General features: G+C 49.3%; 1 protein-coding gene across 4 annotated transcripts in view; it reads right to left on the bottom strand.

Annotated features, from left to right (window-relative positions):
* The window catches only part of Kcnn2 (potassium calcium-activated channel subfamily N member 2), a 176,757-nt gene that overhangs the window by 118,361 nt on the left and 34,227 nt on the right, over positions 1–24,169 (bottom strand). The window contains exon 1 of one of the 4 annotated variants that reach the window (XM_090325475.1): positions 5,293–5,523. The exons of 1 other annotated variant lie outside the window; for it this stretch is intronic. The gene's annotated coding sequence lies outside the window, so the exon portion shown is untranslated. Of the gene's footprint in view, positions 1–5,292; positions 5,524–24,169 lie in introns of those variants that run through there. 2 more of the 4 variants (XM_090325478.1, XM_090325477.1) reach the window with 2 other exon arrangements.

The following is a 24,169-nucleotide window of genomic DNA, read 5'->3' on the forward strand; positions in this document are numbered from 1 at the left end:
CTCTGAGCCTCAGAATTACTCGCCAAGAGGTTAGGATTACGGGTGTGAGGCATCAGTGCTGGGCTGAAATGGAGATCTTTGTGGCTACAAGCAATAAGCTACCTCACCTCTGCACTTTCTACTCCCAGAGAGAGAGAGCCGGAAGAAACTTCTCCAAAAGCTGCGTAAAGTAAGGCAGAAGATCTCAAGCAACCGAAAACACGACACACAGCCACGTAAAGGAGAAAGATGGCATGTGAAAATACAGAGGAAAGCAGTATGTTTTTAAAAGCAGGATGGGATCCTGATCAAGAGGATACTGTCATCTCACTCACCAAGAGGAAATAAATTACACGAGGAGAGGCCTGGATTCGCAGAGCCACACAGAGAGTGGGCCACAGGTGCTGGGAAGGCTTTCAATCTCATATTTGTCAAAACAGAGTTTTATAAACAGCTTTTGGTGCTTGAAGTGTTTCTTCAAAATTCATTTACAGGGAAGCTTTCTTGAGCAAAGCTAAATCAGGAGGTGCTACTGCAGTTAACCTTGGAGAAACTGCATTATTTGTTCCTTTTCTTATTGCTTACAACTGAGGGGACAATCTCCTGAATTCGTGCTGTGTGTGTGTGTGTGTGTGTGTGTGTGTGTGTGTGTGTGTGTACATGCACACACACACACTGATACTTGGGGCTTGAACTCGGGGACTCAACATTTTTTGCTTGGCTTTTTTTGCTCAAGGCTGGCACCAGCCACAACTCCATTTCCAGTGGTGAGCTGGAGATAACAGTCTCTTGGATTCATCTTCCCGGGCTGACTTTGAAACAGAATCTTCAGATCTCAGCCTCCTGAGTAGCCCCCAGCTCTGAATCCCAGGCCCCTGTCTCACAGAACGACAGGAGGCTGTCTAGGACCCGTGAGACTCGCCAGCCTTGAGTAAACCCCGTGAAGAATCCTGTCTCTCCTGTCATGGACCAACACAGGGTGCCATTTTGAAGCACTGTGTAAATCCTGTAACACGAGCTGGCTCCCCTGGATCCACCCTGCTTATTTTGAGAGTCGGACCTCCCCTGACTCAAGCCTGGCAGGTGTGGCTCTGGCTTGGAGGACACAGCGGAGCAGCGCATCGAGAGGTGCGTGTGTGTGAGTAGTCACATCAGCAAGTGCTCCTGAGGGAATGTGGTCACCTACCAACAAGTAAGACACACAAAGAAAAGAAACAAACACAACACCCCAGACACTCCAGGTCCAGATTTCGGCACATTCTGTAAATTTCCCACATCTTAAATTCTCTTCTTCTACTTCCTAGGACAGTGGTTTAACCTACATTCTGTCCTAATAAGCATAGGCAACAGATTACAAGGCAAAGTGGAAATATTGTTGTTTCAGCTTTCTGCCCCTAAGCAATATTCTGACCCCATTTCAAGCCAAAAGGCGAGATGCAAGAAGAGAGAACAGTCATTTCTCTAAGCCAGGGAGACAGATATTCAAATTCACGTGAGTGTCTCCATCTGGAATACACAAGAAAGGATTTTATGAACACTGCCTAAGGCCAGGCACACTGCTGGTTTCCTAGCTCCCCAGCTGTTCAGAAGGGGAGGCGGTCTGAGAGCTGAAGACCATAGTTCAAAACCACAATTTTTTTTTTCTCCAATGAACCAGAAAAAAAAATGGAGGTGTGTCTCAAGTGGTAGAGTGCCAGTAACGAGAGAAAAAGCTAAGCCCCAGTACCAGCACACATGCACACGTGCTCACACGTGAACACACGTGTGCGCGCATGCGCGCGCGCGCGCGCGTGTGCGCACACACACACACACACACACACACACAAATCAAGCTCATGCCCTGATAGTCCTCTACCGAATAAGAGACTTGAGAACCGCAGACATTTAGAAGCGTAGCACTGGAGTACCCTCTTATCCACTCTTATCCACTGTGTCCTGCATGGCAATTTGGTTACACATGGCCAACCACACTAGAAAACACATGAACTGGAAGTTCCAGGCATAAATAATTGATCAGCTCCACAATGCTGAGATTACGAGAGGTTGTGGATAGCATGGTAAAATGAGGCCGCCCTCTTCCATTCCCCACAGGACAGCAATTCTTCCTTTGCCCACAGCTGCGTGTGCACATGTGGATGGGTGGGTTCCCAGCCAGCTGTCTACACAGCACGGTTCCCTCTGTTCAAATAAAATACTCACGTAAAAGTGGATGGGACTGTTAGTTTCAGTAAGAGTCCATCCTTCGGAGAAAAGACTACTCTGCTGCAAAGTTGCCTGTCATTTGTGTTTGGCCTAAGTAAGTCAAGTGACACATTCTCACTGCTAGAACTATTCATAGGTAAATCCAAAGTCACAACTGCACCAATTCTCACAGGGCGGTGACAGTGTTTGTCTACGAAACGAACACCTTGATTATTCAAGGTGTCCCTGTGACGGTCAGATGGGGTCTGTGGATGGTGATGCACAAAGAGTGTGCCTGCGATATTCACACGGAGCCTCTGTGGTATGATGGAATGTGGGCACTGAACATCCTTTATGAAGTGAGGTCACAAATCCCATCATGTCCTGGGTGGATAAACTGGGGCACGCGATGGGAGAGCCAGAACTGCAAGCAGACAGTTTAGCACTGGCGCCCAGGAGTGTCATTCTTACCCCCTGCCCCCCGACACACACAGGTGTGATCCCACACGCACGCGGACTCTGGCTGGGGTAGCCTAAGGGCAGGCACTGTGTGTTCACCTGCCAGTCTGCCTATACCACGCAGAACAGTCACACTGGGCTCTCCCTCCACGATGGGTGGGTGACCCATGGTCACCAAACTCCAGCATGGAACAGGTGGGGACTGGGCAGCCAAGAGTGGGCGCAAGCCTGCTGGGAGGGGGAGGTGCTGTAGCCCCCTCGCGGCTGCCCTGAGGCAGTGACAGCAGTCTCTAGGCCCAGGGTAAGGGATTGTGTCTAGTTGTCTTCTTGCTTAAATTAGCTGGAGAGCTCTATTGTACACCAATTGTGTTTACTCATGTTATGTCTAGATAGAGCATATTCACCACATAGAATGTGTATACATGGAATGCATTCTGGTATAGAATCTGTATATTCTATGTGTAATAGAGAACATAACCTATAGATTATGTAGATTACATATTATGGAGATTATAAATGTGTAGATTATGTAGATATTATAGACATATTACATAAACATATTTATATTATACAGAGAACTACAATGAATGTCATCTCTGTTACATATCATCTATATTACATATAGATTACAAGTATAAGTCCACATAACCCCAAAGGAGGCAGCAAGAGCAGGGGTTACTTGAGGAAGGAGTTCAAATACAGGAAGCATGTAAGTGAGCTGGCAAGAGCTTCACACAGACAAAGCGTGCTGACCAGGTCTTCCCCGCCAGCCCCAGACGGCTGAATAAACTCCCTCATCCTGGACATCAACAGGTGACAGGAGAAATGCAAACAACTTAAGCACTTGGCTCTTCTGCCTTCCTTCCCTGTCAGGGCTTGCGCTCTGATGAAGGCCCTGCCTCCCCACCCTCTCCTTCCTCCCTCCCTCTCTCTCCTCCCTCCCTCCCTCCCTCCTTTCCTTCTTTCCTCCCTTCCCCAGCCCCCTCCTCTTTTGTTTCCACAGGTAATCCCAAAGCCTGGCCATCCTTGGGAACTCCTGACCACCATAACTGTGAGGGAATAGGGAGAGAGAAGAGCTGCTGGCTCTCACTGACAAGGCACCATTTCAAAGCACGCTGGTCTTGAAACACAGCCTGGGTTTAAAGGTTAAGCTCACCACCCATCTCTCTGAAGTGCTGCAAAGCTCTGGCTCAGCACGCCTTTGAGTAACCAGCCCCTAGTTTGTCTGAGATGAAGTTATTACCCGGGTCCAAGGCTACCCATGAAAAACAGTCAAGCTTGACCGGGGCCAGCCTGGCACGGCTCCGTGTCACTCAGCTAGGCTGGCCATGCTGGGGGGGGGGTGCTTCTGGGACATAGTTCCATTTCCACCCCTGAGTGTCTTCAAGAGCATGGCCCAGGGACCTGCAGAGCAGCCTCCCCGCAAGCTGGGGACATAGGGATCCACAGGCCTGGCCGCTGAGTCAAGGGTTCAGGACCAGGCAGGGGAGGCTGGTTTGAAAAGCATGATGGGAAATGTGCCTGCCAGGCCTACAGCCCCCTAGCCTCACCATCCACATCCAGCAACAGAGGTATGAACCGTGGGAAAAGCAAATCAGGTCTCAGTGGGCCAGAGACAGGCAATGACTTCATTCACACCCAGGCACCCTCTCTGTCCCTTACCTCACAGGCTGGAGGAAGAGCTTTCCATCCAGCACGGGCAGTGTGGTGTGAGGGACAAGCTCTCCACCAGGGCACACCAGAAACCGCAAGGCAGGGCACACACTCACATTCACTCACCTCAAGCTTTCAGCCAGCGCTGCTGGCTTCCACCTGTAACCCTAACTTCTCAGGAGGCTGAGATCTGAGAACTGCAATTCAAAGCCAGCCTGGATGGGAGCGTGCGGGAGACTCCAAATTCACAACCAAATAGCCAAAAGTGGGTCTGTGGCCCGAGTGGTAGAGCATCCACTTGCACAAGGCCCCGCATTCAGGTCCTGGTACTGACACAGACACATGTGCACGCCCACCCAGGCCAGCGCACACACGTGCACACGCCAGGAGGCAGAAGTCCTTGCCTTATGAGGTCCTGAAAAGTTTAAATGTTTGAGTTATCATGTGCAAAGTTCTTAAAGTTACATTAATGTGGCCGATAGCGATTTGATGTCATGGTGTTACTGGTGGTATAATTAATGGGCCACATCAGTAAGGTGTGCTTTTTGTCACTGCTTCTGCCATGATCCTCATGAGAGCACAAGGCCCCACACCAATTGTCCTGTCCTCTGGTGGACAGTGGTGGTGTCCTTGGGGCATTGTCTGGTCACCTGTGGTTAGCTGGAGCTGTGCAAGTCCTCTCCAGGCACCTCACCACCCCAGCTCCCCAAGCTCCCGCCCTGGGGTCCTCAGAGAGGGTGGAGCAGCCCCTGGTGTGAGGAGGGAGCCGCGGGAGGAAGGGAGGGGAGGGGAAGGGAGGCGGGGGAGGGAAGGCAGAAGAGAGGAGGCCGGAGAGGGGAGGGGAGGGGAGGGCAGGGGAGGCAGAGGAGGGGGATGCAGGGGAGGGGAGGGGAGGGGAGGCGGCGAAGGGGAGGGCAGGGCAGGGCGGGGATGCAGGGCAGGGCGGGGGAGGCAGGCGGGCGGTGTCTGCAGGGCGCAGGGCTCGCGGGCCCCGCCCGGGGTCTGGCCCGGCCCGCTTACCTGGCCGCGCGTCCTCTCCGGTGGCCTGGCCGGGGACCCCGGCCCCGCCCTCCCCGCCGAGCTGCCCACGGCGTGCCCACGCGCGGAGCCGGGGCGACGCTTGGGGAGGTGTGGATCGTGGGGTGGCGAGGGGGCCGGGGCTCGAGCGCGGGCCGGCGCCGCGGGGGTTAAGGCGGCGCGGCTTCCCCGGGGCGGCCGGGGGAGCCCGGGGATCCGGCGCGGGGGAGCCCGGGGAGCCCGGATCTCCCCGCCCGCAGCCGGGCTCGGGCTCCGCGCGCTCCCGACGCCCCCGCTCGGAGTCGGGTCAATTCTGCGAACGGCCGCCCGCCGGCTCCCACCCGCCCCGCCCCGCCCCGCCCGTCCTCCCGCCAGACCCCCGCCCGGGATCCGGGCGCACGCGCACACGCACGTACACACGCGCGCGCACACGTACAGAGTGCACACACGTAGAGTGCACACACGTACACGCGCGCGCACACGTACAGAGTGCACACACGTACAGAGTGCACACACGTACACACGCGCGCACACGTAGAGTGCACACACGTAGAGTGCACACACGTACACACGCGCGCACACGTAGAGTGCACACACGTACAGAGTGCACACACGTACACACACCCGCACACACGTGCACACGAGCGCGCACACGTACATACACCCACGCGCGTGCGCGCGGCCCCGTCACTGCCCCGCTTCTCCCGCGCAAGGATGAAGGCAGCTCTCCAAAGACCTCAGAGCCCCGACAGGAGTCCGCGCTGGGCCCCGCCGCCCGCGGGCCCTGGGGGGGGGGGCCTGGACCAGCCCGAGGCTCCCGGGTGCGGCGGGGTGGGCCAGGTCCACAGCGGCTGATCCTTCTGACCAAGATAGACCCTGCTGACCTGGGGAGGGAGACGGGCTTCAACAGCCCAGACTTGAGGGGCCAGTGAGGCCTCCCGGAGGAGGAGAGGAGGGTCCTCAGGGGACAGGAGGAGAGGAGGTCCCTCTGGGGACAGGAGGAGAGGAGGGTCCTCTGGGGACAGGAGGAGAGGAGGTCCCTCTGGGGACAGGAGGAGAGGAGGGTCCTCGGGGGACAGGAGGAGAGGAGGGTCCTCTGGGGACAGGAGGAGAGGAGGGTCCTCTGGGGACAGGAGGAGAGGAGGTCCCTCTGGGGACAGGAGGAGAGGAGGTCCCTCTGGGGACAGGAGGAGAGGAGGTCCCTTTGGGGACAGGAGGAGAGGAGGTCCCTCTGGGGACAGGAGGAGAGGAGGGTCCTCTGGGGACAGGAGGAGAGGAGGTCCCTCTGGGGACAGGAGGAGAGGAGGTCCCTCTGGGGACAGGAGGAGAGGAGGGTCCTCGGGGGACAGGAGGAGAGGAGGGTCCTCGGGGACAGGAGGAGAGGAGGTCCCTCTGGGGACAGGAGGAGAGGAGGTCCCTCTGGGGACAGGAGGAGAGGAGGTCCCTTTGGGGACAGGAGGAGAGGAGGTCCCTTTGGGGACAGGAGGAGAGGAGGGTCCTCGGGGGACAGGAGGAGAGGAGGTCCCTCTGGGGACAGGAGGAGAGGAGGGTCCCTCTGGGGACAGGAGGAGAGGAGGTCCCTCTGGGGACAGGAGGAGAGGAGGGTCCTCGGGGGACAGGAGGAGAGGAGGGTCCTGGGGGACAGGAGGGGAGGAGGGTCCTGGGGGACAGGAGAAGAGGAGGGTCCTGGGGGGACAGGAGGAGAGGAGGGTCCTCGGGGGACAGTAGTAGCTTCCCGGCCTCCCCGTAAGTAACAGTGTACACCGAGGCCCACGTGCCTCCACAGATACCACGTAAACGTATGCGTGCACGAGTGCCTTATGCGTGATTTCACAGTAATCTGCTACTTGTACTTCAGGCAGGGCTTGGCTAGCAGGCCACACAAAGCAGATGCTGGTGCTCCACTCCCATCATCCTGGCTACTTGGGAGGCTGAGATCTGAGGATTGTGGCTCGAGGCCAGCAAGGACAGGAAAGAGGCTGTGAGATTCTTGTCTCCAATCAACTACCAGAAAAGCCAAAGGGGAGCTGTGCCCCATGTGGTAGAGTATTAGCCTTGAGGGAAAAAAAGAGGAGGGACTGTACCCAGGTCTTGAGTTCAAGCCCCCAGACCAGCATGAGAGAGTTAGAGGGAGACAAAGACAGACAGAGACGGGGGGGGGGGGGGGGGGGACAGGGAGAAGAAGACAGAGAGGGAGTGGGAAAGGAAGAGGGAAGTAGGCAGTCATCTACTGTCGTGCCTCTACAGGCTTTCCCTTAGTCTCAACACCTGTGACTTGCACCGCAAACTTCCTTGTCTAGTGCTCCCTGGTAGGGAGAACGAATGGTTTGTTTCCTAAAGGCACAAAGTAGCCCCTACTCCCAGGCCTTCTGAAGGTCTCCCAGCAAGCTCCCCACCCTTTGGAGAAGAGGCCGTGACCTGGAGCTTGCTGGACGAGTTCTGCTGCCACGGGGGTCTTTGGCAGGAGCATCCAGGATGGACCTGCAAGCCTTCTGCTGGGCTGTGTGATAGCCATTCTCCTCCGCAGTTTAGCTCCCTGCAGTGAAAGCTTTCTTCCAAAGCTCAGGAGAAATCAAGCTCCCTTTAAATTCATCTATTGAATTTCAAATGCAGAAGTCAGGGTATTTTGTTCCCATCCGTTTTCTCTCCTGGAAAGCTCCCTCTGGTTTTGGTTTCAGTTCTAGTTGGTTTGGAGCTGTCTGTCCAGCTTGACTAGGTCCTGCTCTGGTAGTTAGATTCTCTGGGTGGTGGGCAGTCCTGGCAACTCACACTCCACACTCCTTCCTGCCTTCCTTGCTGCTTTGCGGGGTTGTTGTTTTTTGGTTTTTTGTAATTAGTAAAAGGGTTACATGATATTTGCCAGATAGAAGGTGCATTAATTCACATACCTTGATACCCTTTCATTGTTTTTGTTTTTGACATTACTGAGGCTTGAATTTAGAGTCTGGACATTGTCCCTTAGCCTTTTTACTCACACATGGAGCTCTTCCACTTGAGCCACAGTGCCACTTCAGCTTTCTCCTGATTAACTGGAGTCTCACAGACTCTCCTTTCCAGGCTGGTTTTGAACCTGGAACCTCAGATCTCAGCCTCCTAAGAAGCCAGAATGACAGGCGAGAGCCACAGTCCCCTGGCCCTGTCTTCCTTCTACATTTGTTCAGATCAGGCTGCTGGTCTCAATCTTCTGTGACAAATAGGTCTGCACAGCCCGCCATGCCAGCAGATCAGAAACGTCCATTGTCTATGTCTCTGAGTCAACTGTCCTGAGCCACAAACTAGGCAAAGAATTTCGTCCACTATGGCAGCCTGCCACTAAGTTCTACCAGACCAGTCTGGGCCTTGGTGCATGAAGGGTCCCAGACTGTCTTTGTCTACTCATGAGCCCTGGAGCTTTCACACCCATCGTTTTGCCCCCTTGCCTCACGGTGAATCCAGTCTGAAAAGAGTTTCTAAAGCCAGTGCAGTGGCTCACGCCTGTCTTCCTAGCTACGCAGGAGCTGAGATCTGAGGATCATGGTTCAAAGCCAGCCCTGGCACTAAAGACTGTGAGACTCTTATCTTCAATTAATCACTAGAAAATGGGAAGTAGGACTGTGGCTCAAGGGGTAAGGCGGTATCCTTGAGCTGAAGAGCTCAAGGACAGCACCCAGGCTCAGAGTTCAAACCCCACAACTGACTCCCTCCCAAAAAAATGTATGAAGAAACAAAATCAGCACGTAGAGTGAGGTTGGTGTTTGAGCTTATGTAAGAGCTGTAAGATGAAAGGTTTTAATAAACTACATTGTCAGTTTTTTAGTCCAACAGGCATGCTTCCCACCCAGTGCCCAGGAATGGTCTCTGAAAAGACAACTGCCTTGGAAGCCAACTTTGGCCCCTTCCCTCCTGGGCTCTGCCCCATGGACCATGCGGCATCCCTCCTGGCTCTTTGAAGAACCAGACTGGCCCACAGATGACGGTGGGAGAGCCCCTCCTCTGCGCTGCAGCCTTATAAGTTAGCACTGGATGTCAACAAGTCACCCCATGTTTACTTCTCTTCTCCTCCTTCTTTTTGTGGTCACGGGGCTTGAACTCAGGGCCTAGACGTTGTCCCTGACCTCTTTAGCTCAAGCTAATGCTCATTTGAGCCACAGCGCCACTTCCACCACTTCCAGTTTTCTGGTGGTGAATGGAGATGAGAGTCTCATGGACTTTTGTGCCATGCTGGGCTGGCTTTGAACCTCGACCCTCCTGACTAGCTGGGATTCTTCTTTAGGAAAGGCAGCACATGACTGCACGGATCAGTCTTTGTTCTCTTTTTCACTAAGGAGCAGTGCTCCGCTATGGGGAGATTTCATAGATACTTATGTGCTGGCTGATTCTTGAGTCGTTTCTAGTTTTTAGCTTGTACAATAAAGCTTCTGTGATGGAGAAACTTAAAGGGTTTGATGAGAAGGCCTCTGAGAAAAAAATACTGTAATTAAGCCTTTAGACTTAACAGTAACCAGACTCTATGGTCCACAAAAAAAATAAGTTAATAATAATTAATTCTGAACTAACTTGTCAAGGAATAGTTTCTAGAATAGCAGATTTTTCATTACCTACCCAAGCCAGTACAAGCCCTAGAGGTTAAATGGAATTCTGTAATTTCCCCCTCTCTCTGTCCTATAGGGTAGGCCTGGGAAAGCCCAAGTCCAGGGAAAAATAAGGACTGTTCTCTCCCAACAGATGACCCATTTTCAGTCTGTTGAATTCCCTTCTAAGGCACACTCCCGTCCCTTGTTTTCTATGTCCTCTTGATGTGCATTTAGGAGGGTAATGGCTGGGACACATCCATCTCCAGACAATCGCCTGACTCTCACAAAACTTACACAACTGGAACCTAAGAAACCAAGCCACAACCAAAGACTGACTGCCGGTCATAACAGCCAACCATGAAATGAGGGATGCGGCATGAAACATTAGAAAGAAAACAGAAACAGAGATGCATCTGTCTAAGTAGCACTTACACAACACGGTCTTCAGATGCACTGATGATAAACAAAGAACGCGGAGGACGTTGACCAGCAAGGTGTGCAGCCAGGGAGCCTCTCTGAACAAGAAGGCTGCCCCTCGGGCCACGCTGGCATGAAGCCCTCCCCAGAGCACCCACGCTCATCACACAGGGCAGAAAACGAAGGGTGACGGTATACAGCTGACTCACTCTGGGAGGTAAAAGCAGACCCAGGCCTTCTAGGTCGGTGCTCACTGTGGATTCATGAGCCACCTTGGCTATCTTCACTCCTTACTGCCTTCAGGGAAGCGGGGGAAGCACGTGTAACCATCTTCCTGGTTGAATGGGTGAGATAATTTAAAAGCCAGTATGTTGGACTGGCCGCTGGTCTAACAACCACAGGCTCTCTTCAGAACCATCTGAGGTTAGCTTGCGCTTCATCGTATGCAGTCTTCATTCACTTCTGAACACGAGGTGATGTTCCTGTTTATAGGGAATGAAGACGGAGGATATTTCCACCACTTCAAAAGTCATCTCACATTAGTTTGTCACGCCTTCATCAGGGAAAGAAGAGACTCCATGGCGCTCTCCTGTGTAACAACAATGCCTTTAATTGACATCCATATAATACCAATCAGAAGGATTCACGCTCTCTGGACACCAGTGATTAACACAGCTACTCAACCTGTAGTAAAGGCTAAGTGCTTCATGGTTGGCTCCTCCCATCTCCCCCAAAACTTTGGCTCTACTGTTGCACCTCCTCGAGGTGTGACTTATAAAGCAAGAGGAAGACATGGACGGAAATGTAAGCAGTAAGGTGGGATGGTGGAAAGCTTCCCGCCATCCATGATGCTCCCTTCCTGCCTCACTGATAGAAACAACTCAGAGCATTTGAACCTGAATGGAAGATTACCAGTAGCTTGCTTGTACAGCGGCTTGGGGATGTGACAAAGTTTATGCACTGTTAAACTTGTGGATAAACGGGATCATTTAGCAGGAGGCCTATCAGCAAGGGGAAGAATGGGCAGCAGTAAAGGGAGAAATGGGTGGAAAGTTCAGAGGAGCCTGCCAGCCACTCAAGAACAGAGGTGGGTGGAGATTGCCAAAAGCCTGCTGCAGAAATTCGACCAACCTCAAGAACTGCATGCATCGGAATCACCCAACAGAAAGTAACAGAATTTAGAAGGCATTCAGGAGAGAATTTGAACCACAGGTACTCAAAACAATGAAGGACGGGGGGGGGGGGGGGAGAGCGGGGCAGGGCGGAGAGGTGGAGGAGTCTGAGCCATCACCTGCTCCTGAGAGCAGAGCTAGGCCACCCAGTTTTTCATCCTGTCCAGGTCACAGAGACTCAAAGGTGTCAGTCACATCCATTCCATCAGTGTCCCCCCACCAACTTCTCTCCTATCCTCACCCCAGCTGCACAGCCCAGCTGCTCTCTGATGTCAATCAAGAGAGATAGTCAGAGTGCAGCAGACACTGGAGCCAGGAGCTGGGTGTCTGGACTGGCACAATCAAAGACTCTCTCGAAAAACATTTTTTTCAGTAGCAAAAAAGCACACCAGTGACACTTGGTGGCCAGTCTGGGTCAGCACAGAGGGCTGGGCCGTGGAGAAGGCTCTCCTTTGGAAGGTCAGAAGGGAGCTGTGATGCTCAGAGAACCAGGCCCATGGTTGCAGGGCTAGTCTTACTCTTGCCCTGGATGACATCTTAATATCAGTCATTACACCAAGTAGGAAATGTCTTAAGCACACACAAATTAGTGCGTCTAATGGACATTTAAGGGGAAAGAAGAAAGTGTCAATATTAGCATGTTAATTTGTGCCATGAAGACTTGTTGGCCAGCGCACCGGTTTGGTTGCTTTTTCCTAGACCCTGAACTTACATCCTGCTTCAGGAGAATGCCTTTGCCCTCTGCTTAAACAAAAACCCCAGCTGTGTTGATTTCCAGCCCCTGTAATGGACCTTGGTAGTTATCTTTCATCAGTAAATGCCCAGGCAATGAAAAGGCCCATTTCCAAGTATCTACTGAATAACGGTGTGTGAAATCACCACCCTAAACGAGAGCACACAGAGAGGCAGCTCTACGGTAGATACCCGGCCAGAACCAACAGGGTGGGGAGGCCGGGAGGAGGCCATACCCGACTGCCAGATGGAGAGTGCATGTCCCCAGCTCCAACCACACCACCACACAAGCCAGCTTCACATCCACGGGGAGAAGCCCCGGCGGGCTCCACGTTCCGGACTGCCAGACCTTCAAGTGCTTGTTTCAATATGCAAATGTCAAATCGCTTCTCTTCTTTATATTTTTTAACCTCTCTTTGGAGAGAGGGCCAGCTCTAACTAGAAATCAGCAGGGGGAAAATCACAGTTTAAAGCACTTTCACTGTCTTCAGTACTCAGTTGTTCTCTGAGAACGATGACTGTGGTAACTGGCTTTCAACGAGAAGAATCCTAGAAAGTCAATCTGTTCATCAGCTTCAGCTTCTACTTCCTGAGAGCTAGAAGAATGGTGATCTTTAGGACCAGAACTAGGGGTCCCATGTAAAGAAGGGGATTCTTCTTAGGACATGTGGTTGGAATGGCTGTTGGCCTGTTCACCACTGGAAATTACACCTAGTGTTTATGACCCACCCAAACCTTGCTAACCAATTTTCCGCCAGTATCTAAGCCCTGCCTTTCAGCTCTCTGTGACACAGGTGTGACTGAGGAATTTGGGAGTAAGGCCACAGGTCAAGAGAAAAGAATACATCAATTCTCCAAGCAAGAGACGATGGATTTTCTGGGTGCAAGAGAGAAGACCCCCCCCCACACCTTAAAGGAGTAGATCATTAACACAAACTAAATAGTATGAAACTGGTTATGTTTTTCTAATGAGCAGACAAGATCCTTCTGATTTTGGTTCTATATACACATTCCTACCTAGACCCTTGGGATGGCATGGGATCATTACCATCCATTTCTCACATCTGCCTATAGTCTGTCACACTAGCGGACACCTTCCAGGCCTGAGAACATGGCTGGTCCAGAGCCTCACCAAATTGCTGATGGGTATTTAAATGCACATCCTGGATACGAATCTAAGAAGGAATAAGCTTTTGTACTTTCCCTTACAGTATATTTGTTTCAGACTTGCAATAAAGCAGGAGAAAACAAATTTTATCATCAGATTTTTTTTTTTAAGATGAGTTTTCAAGGAGTGAGTGGAGTGACCTGAAATGGTATTCCAGGTCTCTGGGTTAGGTTCAGTGGTATTCTTTGGGATGGTAAGAATGCTGACCAGTATTGGAGTGTTTGCTACACATCCAGCACTGTGCTAAATCTCTGAGAATCATGTAAGTATTTTTCATCTCCTTCTAACTGAGGAAGGCACGGGAAGTAGGAAGTTATTCGGCTCGCCCTCATTCCAGAGAACTGGTAACTAGTAGAGCCAGGATTCAAACCCAGATGTGGAAGAATTCTTGGGAAATTTCCAGCAGTGGGACTCGACGGTGTGAGCTGATGCCCATACATGGACTGGCAGCAATGGACAGGACTGGAATGTGTTGTGTGGATGCCAGCCACGGCAGCCAACCCCTTCCCCATCTGCCCAAGGCTATTATCACTCTACCGCCTTGTGGAAACCTTCTGTTGGAGCAACTAATACCTGATGAAGCATCAGCAGCCTTCTGCCTGTCCTACTCAGCCTTTGGCTGAACGCACATAGAATGTAAACACAGATACAATGTAAAGTCCATCCGTAATTTAACACCCGCTCCATCTGACATAAAGGACCTTAACCTATTCTGTTGCTGTGTGTCAAAAAAAAACTTTTAGAGAAAAAAAAATCTACAACAGTGCCAAGCATTTTCTGCATGAAAAATGCTGTATGTGACAGTTCAGATTTTAATTCTATTTGTAAAGTAAATTGCTTCAGGAAAAAACCCACAGATGACATGAGCAATGATGTCTAATTTATGTAAGTTTCAGAATGGAACTTTTTGTTTTTCTATGCCTCTGCCTAGGACATTTAAAGCAAGTCCAGGAGATTTTTCTAGCTACAAGGCATGTGTTGTGGCTACAGTGCTCTTAATTACACAACCAAGTCTCAAATTTTATTATTTAAAAATATACAAATGTGGAAGTGGCGCTGTGGCTCAAGTGGTAGAGCACTAGCCTTGAGTCGAAGAGCTCAGCAACTGCACCCAGGCCCAGAGTTCAAGTCTCAAGACCCACAAAACAAAACAAAACAAAACAAAAATGTATACATGGGAGCTGGGAGGATGGCCTCACGGTAGAGTGTTTACCTCGTATGCAGGAAGCCCTGGGTTCTATTCCTCTGTACCACATACATATTAAAAACCAGAAGTGGTGCTGTGGCTCAAGTGGTAGAGCGCTAGTCTTGAGAAAGCTCAAGGACAGTGCTCAGGCCCTGAGTTCAAGCCCCAAGACTGGCAAAAGAATAAACCAACAAAAACATGTAAACAAGATCTGGGGACATACTTGGTCAAGTGGTAGATCCCCCACCCACCAAGGACAAAGCCCTGAGAGCCTAAGGGCTCTCCCGGGATCTCTAGAGGAAAACATGCTTGCAATGGCGAGGGAGCTGTGGGTCTGCTGTATCGGAAATGCAATGTCCCCAGTGTGGGGAGCCCAGAAGTCTACAGTCTGAGCCTGTGGTTATCAAGAGCTGAACTTGCCTCAATACCATGTTCTGCTGGGCGGTGATGGAAGGAAAGACAGGCAGTCTGACTGGATTCAGAGAATTTACAGCGTACTCACTAATGGCATTTCTGGGGATGCTATTGGGGGAACTTGATGAGATAGTAACATTCACCACCTAGCCTCTTAAAATAACAGTAACAATGAGGAGAAGGAAAAGGGAGAGGAAGAAGAGGAAGAGGGAAAGGAAGAGGAAAAGACAGAAGAGGAAAAGAAGAATGAGGAAAAGGAAGGAAGGAAGGAAGGAAGGAAGGAAGGAAGGAAGGAAGGAAGGAAGGAAGGAAGGAAGGAAAGGAGGGAGGGAGGGAGGGAGGGAGGGAAGGGAACGGAAGGGAAGGGAAGGGAAGGGAAGGGAAGGGAAGGGAAGGGAAGCAAAGGAGATGGATTTTAATAAATACACTTGGGATATTTACAACTATCCAATTCTCAGCATATCTTTTTCTCTAGGCTTTTTAGAAATACATTCAGTGAAAGAAATGGGGACTTTTCAATGTCCTTATCAAGCCACTAGGAAATTTCATCTTACAAAATGCGTATTACCACCACAGAAGGCCCCACACCTCACAGGCTCTTTCCATTGAACTCCAATGTGATTAAGCAAAGGCCTTTTGCATTTGCTCCTCTTCCCTAAGCCGCCAATCAATGTGTGTTTTTGTTCCGCTGCTCTAGCTGCACTGGTACACTTTGTGGCAGCAAAGCCATAGATTGTCAGGAGAGATTGCTATGCTTACTTCACCGCGGCTGAGCCATAACAAAAGAAAATCTACTTGTCAGTTGGATTTTTCATCTTTAACAGCCTGCCTGCCCTCAAACTCCCAGAATAGGATCCACCACTGAGCAGTGCGGGCATTCAACTCTCAGTATTCGATGTCAAATGTTCAGATAAACAATAGCAAATTACAAAGACAGAAAATAAAGATATTCATGCCGGTGGTGTAGAAAGTGTGTTAAAGGCATGGCTGGTACGCCCGCCGCATGGCAGTGGCATGGTTGTTGACTTTCCAGAAGCACGAGTTCCCAGGTGAGCGCTCAGTGCAGAGGGCCAGGCCTTGGAGGGATCCATCAAAGTCTAGACCACCAAGGGCAAAGCCAACCGCTCCTGTGTGCTGAGCAGGAACCAGAGCACAAGACCAAAGGAGATGAAGAAAGCCGATGGTCTTACTGATACCTATAAACCTCAGCTCTCAAGACAAATATTCCTTCACTCCATGAGCCCTAAACAGCTGAAAAACACTTGCTATACACACCGGGTGAAGAAGCCAGGCCAGCCTGCACAGGAAAGCACAGTTGGTAAACTCTTTTTTTTTGGGGGGGGGGGGAATCCATGAAATCCATCTGTTTGAATAAAAAAAAACTATTGCTTTTTCCCCCAAATGTATTATTGCAGATTGATGGTGCCATTTCCAACTTGCATGTAATATATTTTCATCAAACTCACCCTGTTCGCACGCGCGCGCGCGTGTGTGTGTGTGTGGTCAGGAGCTGGAGTGATATGTGAGGAATGGAAGCAGCAGGATGGGGTGGTCCAGACTGGCTGAGGGGAAGGGTAGCCTGCTGAGCTAGCACACAGTGTCCTGTCCCCCCGGGCAGGAAATTCCACGTTGGAGCGGGAAGCTCCTGCGTTTCTTCTGGGGTCGGTTGGACAGGAGGTTGCTCTGCACTACACATAATGCAGTGGGCGGATGAAGACAAGCCACCTGCAGTGAATGAGCAAGACTCACTGCAGGGACCCTACGAAAGGCAACGGGTGCAACTGCATCAAGTGAAGCATGGGATCTCCTCCTCTCTATCCACACCACACCGTCACCTGCACAAAGGCAGCCAGCACCGTTCGTCTCCCGTCACATGCACCGACCCTGGGGTGTTCCCCATGAGCCATTTGCAAAGAAGATGGAAGCTAGAAGGTCACACAGCATATAAAATGTTCTGTATGCAGCACAGGCTCAGAGACATACTTATTAATCATTTTCTTATGAAATAAAGTAATTATGGCCCATCATCCTAATTGATATAAGTAAATGAATTGGGGAGGGAGAGCAAACCTAACTGGAGAGTTGCCAAGAAATCAACTCTCCCATAAACTCAGACAATGTTTCATTCTTTCTGTTGTAGTATCACTTTGTTTGAAATATTTGCTGCTGGTACTGGGGTCTGAACTCTGAGCCTTGCACTTGTTTAGCTTGCTTGTTCAGCTCGTGCTCTGTCACTTGAACCACGCCTTCAGCCCTTCTCCAAAATTTCTAACAGCTTCAGGCATAGAAATCTGAAGTATTCTTATCTAATCTCCATCGGTAGAACAAGAAGACTCGCCAGCACACGGCCCTCTTCTTACACACCCCCCACTCCTGTGGCTGAATCCAAAGCAAGAAGCATTTGTTGGTTTGCTCTAGGTTTATCTGTAAAATCCCCTGATCTCGCGGTGTTAAACTTGAGCGTTTGCTGTGTCTCCAAATACAATCTATTGTATTTATTGCATGAGATCAAATGTAGCTCTTGTCACTCCACTCCCTTCAATCCTAAACTTAATTTAAGGAATACAGACAAGTAGGCGAGAAAAAACTCAGCCGCTGGAAGGCGTGATTGGAAACACAAATGGGCAGCTGAGGGGGCTATGTGGTGGACAGGGCTCCCCACCCATCAGGTTGTTCCCTGACATGGTTCCATATTCTCATTCTTCAGGGAAGGTGGCAGGAGGGGGGAGAATTTTCCTTGACAGTTTTGCTCTTTATAACACACCACAGATACCCATAAACCAGATTAGCTGGCTAGATTCAGCTCGAAGCCGGAATCCCTGGCTCCTACTCGGGAAAAGGAGCTGGATCATGAAGGAGAGAGCATCTCTTTGGAGGTCCGAGTAGAGAAGTATTTTCAAAGGTCAGAGGGAAGGCTGGGGACTTCTGAAGGCAGCAGCCATATTTTCTTCCTTGCAGTCAGATCATTAAAGCAGAAAAGACATCAATTTTTCACGACCATTATGAGTAACTCAGCCGGGAGGCACAAGTCTTCATGAGACGGGCTCTGGAGACTGACTTTGAAGATGATGAGAAAGTTGTGCATTTTATGTAAGTATTTAACCTTGGAATAATGACTACATGTTGGAAAACCAGGTCATGGCATGTGAATGAAATGCATTTAAAAGCTTCAGGGGCAAACGCCAACCTGCAGACCATGACAACAAACTAGGATGTGTTTTGGGTTTTTTTTTTTTCTGTTGTAGGTTTTTGTTTGTTTATTTTTTTGCTTCTTTCTGCTCATGAGAAAAAGGAAGAGAGGAGCAGCTAGTGGTGTTTAAAAACCTTTCTGGCCCCCACAGCGAGCCCATGCTGTTCTTGTTGAACATTAACACTCCACCTGCTCTGAGACCAGGGGAGAAAATGAGGCAAAATTCAGCCAGTGTGCAAGGTTTTCTAGGCAGAGATAGAAACAAGACTGCAATGTGCCAACCACCAAATCTTAGTTACCCACCCCTTTTGCAGCAGAAACAAATGCTGGCTTCCTCTTCTTACCCTCAGCACCTCTCTTTATATATGGTAAGACTTAGGGAGGCAACCCATCGGAAAGTTGTCTCTATTTTCTGAGAACAAATTCAGAAGAAAAAAAAAAGCCATGCTGGGCACAGTGGCTCACGCCTGGCATCCTAGCTTCTCAGGAAGCTGAGATCTGAGGATCAAGGTTCAAAGCTACCCTACGTACTAAAGAAATGTGAGATTCTTATCTCCAGTTAACCACCAGAAAACTGAAAGTGGGGCTAGGGCTCAAGGATAGGGTGGTAGCCTTGAGCTGAAGAGCTCAGGGGCAGCGCCCAGGCCCAGAGTTCAAGCCCCATGACCGACGACATTCCATGTTCTTTTCAAGATCGCTCTGTTAGGACACCTGGTAGGCCCATGGTGTGTGCTGCCCCACCACTCACGGGGTGCACAGCGCCCCCTTAGGAGTGTGTTCCTGCTGGTGTTTGCAGAAGAGCAGGGCACATGGCCCCAGGAGTGTGGTGTCCATGGAGTCTGCACGCACAGCTCTGCTGTTTCTTCTCCTTCTATACTGCTCATTTAGGCTCCTTTTCTATATCTGATGGGTGCCAAGGCTTTGCAGGCCTTTCTGAGATTCATTACACAGACAACAGAAAAGCCAGTGTTTATACACACTTACTCTTCTGTGACCTGACTCCAAAAGACTAATGAAGTACAAACATTCCACTCCCGCGATTAAATTGAGACTAAAAATATTATTGTGGAGGAAACAAACAGCCATCCAGGAAGGCACTGCTGGATTTTGTGCTCCTGCATTCCCCCTCTGTTGTATAAAAGACAAGCAATTACATTCCAAAATGCTATTAAGTGTGGCATTTAACAGGAAAATGTATTTTGTTCTGTGTGGCTTCAGAAGACAACACAGAGTCACGTCCAGATCAGGATGCAATCTGGCAAATGTGTACACGCCAGGGAATACTTATATTCAGTTTGGGGAAATGAGTGTCAAGATAGGGAAATGTAAAATCAGCTCAGCCAACATTATTAGATGGCTGTGGATTCTTGGCATCAGTTCCAGCAGCAACAGAGAAAAGACCTGTATAGATACTCATTTCCAATTTTAAACAATACCAGGACTGTTGAACATAGATTAAAAACATAAAGATAGGCCAGGAGTTTGGCCTAGTGGTAGAATGCTTGCCTAGCATGCACGAAGACCCGGGTTCGATTCCTCGGTACCATACACATCGAAAAAAAGCCAGAAGTGGTGCTGAGGCTCAAGTGGTAGAGCTCTAGCCTTGAGAAAGTCCAAGGACAGTGCTCAGGTCCTGAGCTCAAGCTCAGGACTGGCAAATAAATAAAATAAAGATAAAATGTAAAGATATAATATATACATATATATTATGTAAAGATAAAGTGTTGGTGGCTCATGCCTGTAATCCTAGCTACTAAAAAAGCTGTTTTAAAGCCAGTCTGGGCAGGAAAGTCTATGAGACTCTAATCTCCAATAAATTACCAAAGCAAAGCTGAAAGTGGAGGTATGACTCAAGTGGTCCAGCACCAGTTTTGAGCAAAAAGAGCTCAGGGACAGTACACAGGCCCTGAGTTCAAGTCCCAGTAGTATTGGCACCCATAGAAAGAAATAAAGAAAAAAGCCAAAAAGCAAAGGCCTATAGTTTCTATTTAGCTATATAACTAGGCTAATACATACATATAAGAAAACACAAATAGAAAAGTTCTCAACCGAAGGTCTTGACTTCCAGCTTATTTCCAAACTGTTTACCCCAATGCAACCACTTTTTAATAATTTCCTTTGTATCTTCCAAAAATGTAAGTGGGATATCACTGCATACATATAGGACAGCTTTAAATGAAACTAGAATATTCTAAATGTCGATGTCAGTATAGAGAACCAAAATTCTCATGCAGTGCCACTTGGAAAGGAAAGTTATCTGGTTATTTCATATCATTTGTAAACATGTCCTCACTGTCAGACTCAAGAATAACACTTCAGGCATTTATTCCAGAGAAGTGAAGCCTTTTCACACACACACACACACACACACACACACACAGGTGTGAATTTGTGCCACAGCTTTACACATCACAGAGGAAACTGGAGACACCCCATAGTTGTGGTTGCATAATTAAGCCAGCTCCAGCACGCAGTAATGAGGAACTGCTTCCACCAGCGGCCAGAAGGGTCCAGGGATGGCTTCCATGGCCAGGTCCAGGAAGCTCTGGGGCCTGCACACATGGAGTAGAAAGTCTCTCTTTTTTGAGTTCTCTGTGGTGACAGTGTGGCTCCAGCCCCTTTGGGGAGCTCACAGACACAGTCTAGATATTAGGGCTGGAAGTCTGAGGCACTGGGGAGAATGCACGCTGAAGGACCACTGCAGGCTCAGGCTTCAGGTAATTAATGAACATCTCAGGCCTGGGCACATCATCACTGTGCTTCCCTCCATCTGCAGTGCTCACCAGCAATGGTGAAGCAGAGGGCATGCGTGGGGGCCAGAAGAGCAAGGAGCATTCTGTTATTTCCCTCTGTGGATGCCTCCTGACATTTAGAGCTGGCATAAAGCGAAGCGCGTGGTTCAGCGTGCTTCGGAACAGCAGACTGTCATGGGATGGCTAATTAATTTTGTAGCTCTTGCTAATAAAAATGAGCTGTAAGTCACACATCTCTCTCCCAAAGGATACATCAAGAGCGCTCAAGGGATAGGATGAGGCCATGATGGCTACAGGAGGTATGATCAGCGGGGGACCTTTATCTACCCAGCCTCCCCACCGCCAAGGTGGGCCCAGAAGTGGCCCCCCCCACTAGCCAGGAGCATCCTGACAGAGCTAGTTTCAGGACGAGGGGGAGGGGGTACCTGTGTTCATTTCACTCCTTTTGAACTGTGTTTTCTGAAGGACGTGAGGGGGGTGATTAAGCCAAACAGTGGGCGCTGCCCCCTGCCCTGTAGAGGCACACTTGTGGCGAATGGAGTAGTGAGAACAAGGAAAAAGCTGGGAGAGGAGGGGGCAGGCCCCTTCTGGGTGGAGCCTACACTTAATTTCCCAGGAGCAGCGACTCGTGGAAAAATGGCATAAATCACCAACTCTCCATCTTTGGATAGGCTGAACGTGGTCAACCAAATGATCGCTCTTCAGGAAAAAGAGGAAAGAGGAATACGTTTCTGGTGGCTACAGCCTGGCTCCAGTATTTGTGGACCATGAAGGTTCACTTGACAGAAAAAAAGCAAGTGCCTCTGACGGACATATAATAAAAAGGAACCCAAGAAGCCTAGATGTAATTGCCGAGGGAGGGATTCCTCAGACTGTGGTGGTGACTTGTGGTGTCACCCAGATGGCTGGGCAGGACGGTGAGGGCACTGGAAGCGATCCCCGCTGGGCTCCTGTAGAAAGGCCTGCAGGAAGCCTGGCCGCCGCTGGGCAGCGCTGTGGCAAATCGTGGCCTGCCAGCTCCGACTCCCCATCTCAGCTCCATCTCCCTCCAAGGCCACAGTGAAGTCGCCAGCTGGGGACAGAGTTGCTCTAATGGCGAGTTCACGGCACTCTCCTTGTTGAGCCGGCACTTTCATCCTCACACATCTTTACTCAGCGGCCCGCGTTTCTTGCTCTGCCAGCTGCACTTCAAAGGCCGACTTCCGGACTTCTGGATGTGGAGGGTTTCAGATATTCCCCGCCCCAGCCCCAGCAACCACACAGGCCTCTGGACTAAAGCTCTTCTCAGAACCAGTGCTCTGTGGGAAACCTTTGGAGAAAGAAGACCCGCTCCACTGGGTCCACCACCACAGGCAAGTCCTCCCTCCACTGCTCTGGACTCAGAACAATCCTGGTCAAGCAAGCTTCACTGAGAAATGGGAAGTCTGAGCACTTCCAAAAAGCCCTGGTCAGACCCAATCCACATGGCATCAAAACTCTTGAAGGAAGTTTAACAGTGGGTGTCAGTACCCCAAGATTAGGCTTCCCACACTCCTTAGCCCTGTAAAATGAAGCATTTGTGGATGCACGAGCCACACATTCACAGATAAACCAAGTTCCAAAGTTCTGTGGTCCAATCTAATCTGACTGAATTAGTTAATGTTTCTACCAGCCCAAGATCCCCCGAGAGAGGGCCTTTGTGAGGCTCACAGTCAGCAACACACAAGCCGCAGGGACCTGCAGTATCAACATTCTGGCAAGAGGAGCAGGGCACAGATTTACTCTTCAATAAATAGTAACATTAGATACTATGGTGCATGTGGGGTATGCAGGACTGTGGCTCAAGTGGTAGAGCACCTACCTAGAAAAATTCAACGCTGAGTTCAGACCCCAGTACTGATGAGAACAAACAAAAGGTTACGTATACATATTTAAAATAACCGAATTATACAGCTCAAAAAAGATGAGGGAAATGTAACTAAAGTGTTTTGAAAGGATATATGAAAAAATTTTCCAACCAATTATCTCAGAATCACACAGTCGAAGAAAAAGAAACCTGTCTTAATCCTTCCACTCTCTATCTAAATTTGGAAGTTAGTTCTTTTTACAACTTGACTGCCTCACTAATGATTTTGGCCAGCAGTGCTCTCTGTTGACTATAAATATTTCACCTCATTTATTTACCAGGCTTGTTGGCCAAGTTTATCATGCACACATACACACATTTCACTTATTCAATGTCTACTGCATATCTGAAAATACATGAATGAGACACGAATGAAGCCAAATTCAAGTCCCATGATCTCAGAACCAAATCTAATGCAGTGCAGAGAACACAAAAAACTGTCCACATCAAAGGACAACAATTTTTTTCTAATTGATTGATCTGGGTAAATTGTGTATTAAATTTGCTGAAACCTGAGGACAGTTTGTACCTTAGTCCAATGCTGCAATATAAACACATGCACAAAGAAACTCAATTTCTCCTGCATCTAGTGTCTGTGTGATATAAATTGCTGTTAGCCAACATGGACACCACCCTCTGCAAGGGTGATCTAGTTTTCAGTAAAGAATTGTAAGTAATTTCTCTTCACCTTCTGTGTGTATATACTTAATGACTTGTAATATTATCATTCACTATTATTATAATATTCATCATTGCAATCTTTTACTAGTTACTGAATGAACTGGGGAAATCAATGTTTATGGTTCTTCACTTATTTTTACCCTCTTCCCACTTCCTGAAGCCAGTGAAAATTCTAGTCTCCAATCCTGTTCTCAGAGTCATTTGTGAAATTTAAACAGGAGGTACAGGCATATATATATGTATATGTATTCTTCTCAGGTCAGAATTAGAAAACAATAAAACACTAACCAAATCAAAGACCAGAAGATATTATGAAGATAAACATAGAAGAGGAGAAGTAACTTTCTAATAACAGAAAGTTAAAAAACAAATTGGTAGAGACTTTCTTATATTGCATTAGTTCCCTGAATGACAGAATGACACCAAAGAGGGAGATTTTTCTTTTTTTTCTTGAACTCAGGGCCAGGGCACTGTCCTTGAACACTTTTGCTCAAGGCTATCACTCTACCACTTGAGCCACAGCACCACTTCCAGCTTTTTCTATGTATGTGGTACCAGGGAATTGGCCCCAGGGCTTTGTGCATGCTAGGTGAGCACTCCACCACTAGGCCACACTTCCAGCCTGAAGGAGATTTTTCTATGTACTCAACTTAAACCAGGCTCCATATGAGAAAGTTTGACCCAAAGATGACTATCTGTAGTGAATTGGCTAGGCAAGCAAGCAGTGGT

This window comes from Megascapheus bottae, chromosome 38 (assembly GCF_031878675.1).
Source record: "Megascapheus bottae isolate mThoBot1 chromosome 38, mThoBot2.hap1, whole genome shotgun sequence".
Taxonomy (NCBI): Eukaryota; Metazoa; Chordata; class Mammalia; order Rodentia; family Geomyidae; genus Megascapheus; species Megascapheus bottae.